Raw genomic sequence first — 5146 nt, forward strand, 5'->3', positions numbered from 1 at the left:
TCCCTCGACCACCGTTCCTTCTGTGCGTGTTGGATGGTCCTAACAGGGACCCAAAGTCCCCTTTTAAAAATTGCCTGTGTTAAGAATCTTATCAGGGCGAGGAGGGCACCTGGGTGGCTCAGTCGGTTAGGCGTCTGACTTCGGCTCAGGTCATGATCTCATGGTTTGTGGGTTCAAGCCCTATGTCAGGCTCTGTGCTGACAGCTCAGAGCCTGGAGCCTGCTTCGGATTCTGTGTCTCCCTCCCTCTCTCTCTCTCTCTCTCTCTCTCTCTGTCCTCCCCTGATTTGTGCTCTGTCTCTCTCTCTCAAAAAAAAAAAAAAAAAAAAAGAAAATTAAGGAAAAAGAAAGGAAAAGAATCTTATTGGGGAGGGGCCAGCTATCCTTTGTGACTAAAGGAAAAACATGAAGTTACTACTGTGGCTAGACTGATAAAATAATCATCGAGGAACATATTTATTGGTGCTTGACCTGCACAAGAGCCCCAGAGGGAGTGCTGTCCCCATCCTCGATCCCCAGGTCACTGATGTGCCACATGAGAAGGAGAGAGAGGGAGGGATGCCTGAGTCCTAGGAAATGGGGTGAGCCGGCCATGTTTCTGCTCCTTGCCCAGCACTGGCCTCTGAGCAGAGGGTGCCCACACATCACATGCCTCGTTCTGTACAGTCCTGTGATAGGTGCCTCTCTGTGTGAGGACACGGGGAGCCCCGGAGCTGCCCGTAGAGCAGTGGTTTCAGCTGGGGGAGATTTTGCCCCCAATGAGACATTGGGCAATGTCTGGGCACATTTTGGATTGACATGAGTGGTTGGGGGCGCTCCTGGCATCCAGAGGGTAGACGCCAGGCATGCTTCCCAACATCCTACAGTGCACAGGACAGGCCTCACGACAAAGAGCGGTCCGGCCCAAATGTCAATAGTGCCGAGTTTGAGAAAAAAAAAAACCTATACAAATGAAATGCCCCAGGAGAAAATCACAGCTCCCTGTTGCATCAACCCCGGGCACACCGATGGACCTCTTGATGAATGGCTAGGACCATCCGCTCCAAGGGAGAACATTCTTTTGCTCTAGTAGGATTTGGGCCTTTGACGTGGGCTTGCAAAGGTCCTGCTGGGACCTGCTGTGGGTACAGAGAGCGCCCCCAGGCAGGGATGGGGAGTGGGCGTGGCAGAGGGGAGGAGGGCTCCCGACATCGCTGTGGGCAAAGGGCAGCGAGAGTCCCGTGGATGTGATGCCCAGCACTGCCCGGCCTTTCAGCCATGACCTTCACCTCCTCGTAAACCAGCCTCCTCTGTTGTTCAGTCTCTTCCAAGTGGAGCAAAACAAAACCACGAAGCATCACTGGAAAACCAGAAGCTGCTGCAGAAACCGACCCCGCCATGGGTGCGGAATGTGAAATGTGGATAGCGGGGCCTGGGTGCGGGAATACATCTGAGCAGCGTCGGAAAGTGGCGGAAGCAGCGGCTGGACCCCGGGGACCACAGGACAGGTCCCCCCTGTCAGTGCACACCTGCAGGAGAGTGTCGTTCCCCCGGTTCTGTTCTGTCCAGCTGACTTGACTGATCACTTCATTGGCCACTTGCTGATGAAACTTCAGCCTGTGGCTACAACAGCCCAGGGGGGACACTGTCCCACATTCTCTTCTGACTACTGTGGGGTGCTGTCGGCCCCCTGGCCCTTTGTTAGAGGCCCCAGGGCCAGACCACCACCCTTTAGCTCTGGGAGCCAGAGACCCAGGAGCCAGCACCTCTGAGTGCTAAGGGCCTGCGGGATGGAAACGGAACAGTGGACAGAGGCCGTGTTTTATGGCGCTTCCGGGAAGGCGGAGCGGGCTGGGCTCTGAAGTGTGCACTCAGCTCAGGCACTTGCCCTGAGCTCAGCCCCGTGCTAGCCACTGACCACGGAGCAGCGTGCAAGCCGGACACGGACTCTACTGTCCTGGAGCTTGCACGCTAATGGGAGAGACAAGAGCTGACAAATGCACACAGAATGACAGTTGCACAAAGTGACATCTTACGGGAAGTACAGGGGGCTTGGAGAGGGGTCCTAGCGGGAAGGGCTTCTGAAGAGGAAAATCCTCCGTGGATGTCCTGTTTCCTAGTGGCTCATTCATTTCCACGCACCGCCCCCCCCCCCCCCAAGCTGTAAGTAGCCACATCCCCTCACAAGCAGGGGCGGACTTCGGTCCCACGGGCCCTAGAGTGTCACAGGGCTTCAGAAAGCGCTCGGGGCCTATGGAAACCAGTGGATTCCAACTGCAGACAGGTTTGGAGAGAGGTGGAGAATGTCACCTATCTCTGATAGAAATTAGCATGGAAATCATGGAAACAATGGTCACTGATGGCATCAACACTCAGGAGAGCAGCAGTGGCCTTTTTATTCTATTTATTTTTTAAATTTTTTAGTGTTTATTTTTGAGAGAGAGAGGGAGACACAGAATCCGAGGCAGGCTCCAGGCTCTGAGCTGTCAGCACAGAGCCCGACGCGGGGCTCGAACCCACGAACCGTGAGGTCATGACCTGAGCCGAAGTCGGACGCTTAACCAACTGAGCCAGCCAGGCGCCCCAGCAGCGGGGCTTTTTAAAAGGGAGATTTTGCGCACTGGAAGCTCCAAGTATGTGAATGAAGATCTCAAGAGCTCAGAAAAGCCAGGAAAGGGGGAAAGGACACGTAAGATGAGTTTTGAAGAAGCCATCTATCTATCTGTGTGTGCTAGCCAGACAAGCGGAGGATAGACCTCCAGGACAGGCAGGCCGGATCGAAGCCAGGGACAACCGAAGGGGGCGGCCCATCCGGAATGCTGCCCGTGGTGGAGCACGGTCAGAGCAGGGGTGAGATGAGGGGACGGGCCAAAGATGAGGCAGGGAAGGCTGGGACTCCGGGCTCAGGGGTGCGCTCTGTGTGGAAGACAGTGGGGAGCCATGGCAGGATCTCAAGTGGGGTAACGATGCTGACCTGGCTTTTCACGGCGGAGGTGGATTGGAAGGCAGAGAGGCCAGACAGGCTGCTGTGGCCATCCAGATGGGACATGGTGAGGTCCCAGCCTGTGGGCGGGGGGGGGGGGGGGGGCGGGAGGGTGCGATCAATTTCTGGGGCGGTACTAATGTGTGCAGGGTGTGAATTGAGCGCTCACCAGATGCCTGGTCCTTGCCCTCCTGGAGCTTACTCTGATGGGTCTTTAAGGGCACACGTCAGAGTTTTATAGAGGAGAGGAGGGATCTGATACTCAGGAGGAAGGGAAATTTGGCCGAAGCTGGAAAGGGTGCAGCGGGCAGAGGGACCTGAGTGTGCCAAGGCCTGAGAGTAGGACCCAGCACCAGCGTGCCTTTGGGAGCAAACAAGTAGCCAGCGTGGGTAGGCACCCGAGTCCGTGTCGGGGACCTGAGAGATGAAGCCGGGCAGGAGGCGGGAGGAGGTGTGGAGAGAGAGGAACCTGCATTTGCTTATGCGTTAGAGCTGCACCCCCTGAAAGCGGGGGGTGGGGGGGGAACCGTGGGCAGCGGGCACAGCGAGAGGCCATGTGTCACCCAGGTGAGAAGACGTAAAAGCTGGAGCCAGGGCTGCGGGCGAAGAGGAGAGACACTTGCAGAGGTCAAAGCCCCAGGGTTTGAACAGAGAGGATGAGGGGGAAGGGGGAGTGAATGATGGCTTAGCAGTGTCCTTGACAGGAACACGGAAGGTGAGCAGAGGCCTCAGTTTGAGAACAGAGACGACTTTGGGATGAGTTTCTGAGTAAGATGAGCTGTGGCTTCCTGCTCAGAAGCTTCTCTTATCTTGAGCCCCATGGGCCATCCTGGGTGGGATTTATGCACGTGGAGGAACAGAAAAGAAAAAGAAAACTAGCTATAAGACAAACGACCGGGGCGGGGGAAGGGGGGTCTCCTGTGGGTGATCCCAATAGATCAGATTCAGCGTCTGATACACAAGCTGGGAGGGTGTTTTCTATGGGAAACTTAACGCACCTTCAAACTTAACCTGATTCTCATTTGCAAACCAGCCAGCCTTGGTGCGCAAAAGCCTCGGGGAGGCAGCCTGGACCGAACAGAACTAAACCTTGGGAGCCTCCCCCCTGCCCCCCCGCAGGAGTGTTTGGTTTCCACGAGGCTTCACTCCGTTTGTCTCTGTAGCGAATCCAAGGCCATGAGTGGCTTCCTGCCGCTGTTTATTAATAACTACACCTGGCACAAGCCCCTCGGGGGCAGCCGGGGAAGCCAGTCCCAGGGCACAGGCTGGCATCATGCTCTGCCCCTGGATGTGCGCCAGGCTGTCTGGGACAGCCCCGGGGGGATGAGCGGCTCTTCCTCACCCAGCTCCTTCCATGGGAAGAGATCCCCAGTGTGCTTCCCTCACCCCTGTCCTTGCAGGGGGTGGGCCGCCCGCCTCTGCTTCACTAGGGGGAGGAGACAGGGAAGGAGACAGGGAAGATGGACCACCAGGACCCGGAGGCGGGCGCTCCACCATCACCATCAGGAGAGTAAGGCCCAGAGCCCGGACGGGAAACACTGGCGCCAGGTGGTTCAGCAAGTTGGATGCAGACCTGGGACCGGAGCCCTGTTTGCCTAGGGCCTCCCGAGGCCAGGAGTCTATTGGCGGTGCTCCTCCCGGCCTGTAAATTGTTCACCAACAGTGGAGACAGCAGCGTCCCCCTTATGCTTTCTTGGCCAGGATTGCAGCTCTTTCCGCGGGCCGGGAGTCAGAGGGGCACACAGACGCGACTGTCTTGACCTGGATTCTGGTTTGCCCCCAAGGCCTTGGTTGCTAGTGGGGTACACGGAGGCGAGCTCTAACGTGAAACATCCAGAGTCGTATACAGGTGCTCCCCTGCACCACTTGGGCGGGCAGCCCGGGCGGAGAGACAACTCTGCACCCCCTCTGCCTTTGGACAGCGGATGAGGACAAGGCGCCAGAGACCCCAGCCGCAGCCACGATGCACGCCGTGCCCTTGGAAACACCAGGCAGCCAGCCGCCGCCCCGAGACGCCCAGACAGACAGACACCGGCGGCAGAGGCAGGCAGGCCACGGATGTGCGCGGCTGCCAGCGGGAGCCCGCCGGGCGCCCCCTGGAGGCGGCGGGAGAGGGGCCCTGGGCGCGAGCCGCGGGCCGCAGGAGGAGCCGAGGGGCTACCAAACGGACGCGGCGGCGCCGGGA

Source organism: Panthera tigris, chromosome E1, assembly GCF_018350195.1.
Source record: "Panthera tigris isolate Pti1 chromosome E1, P.tigris_Pti1_mat1.1, whole genome shotgun sequence".
NCBI classification, from domain to species: Eukaryota; Metazoa; Chordata; class Mammalia; order Carnivora; family Felidae; genus Panthera; species Panthera tigris.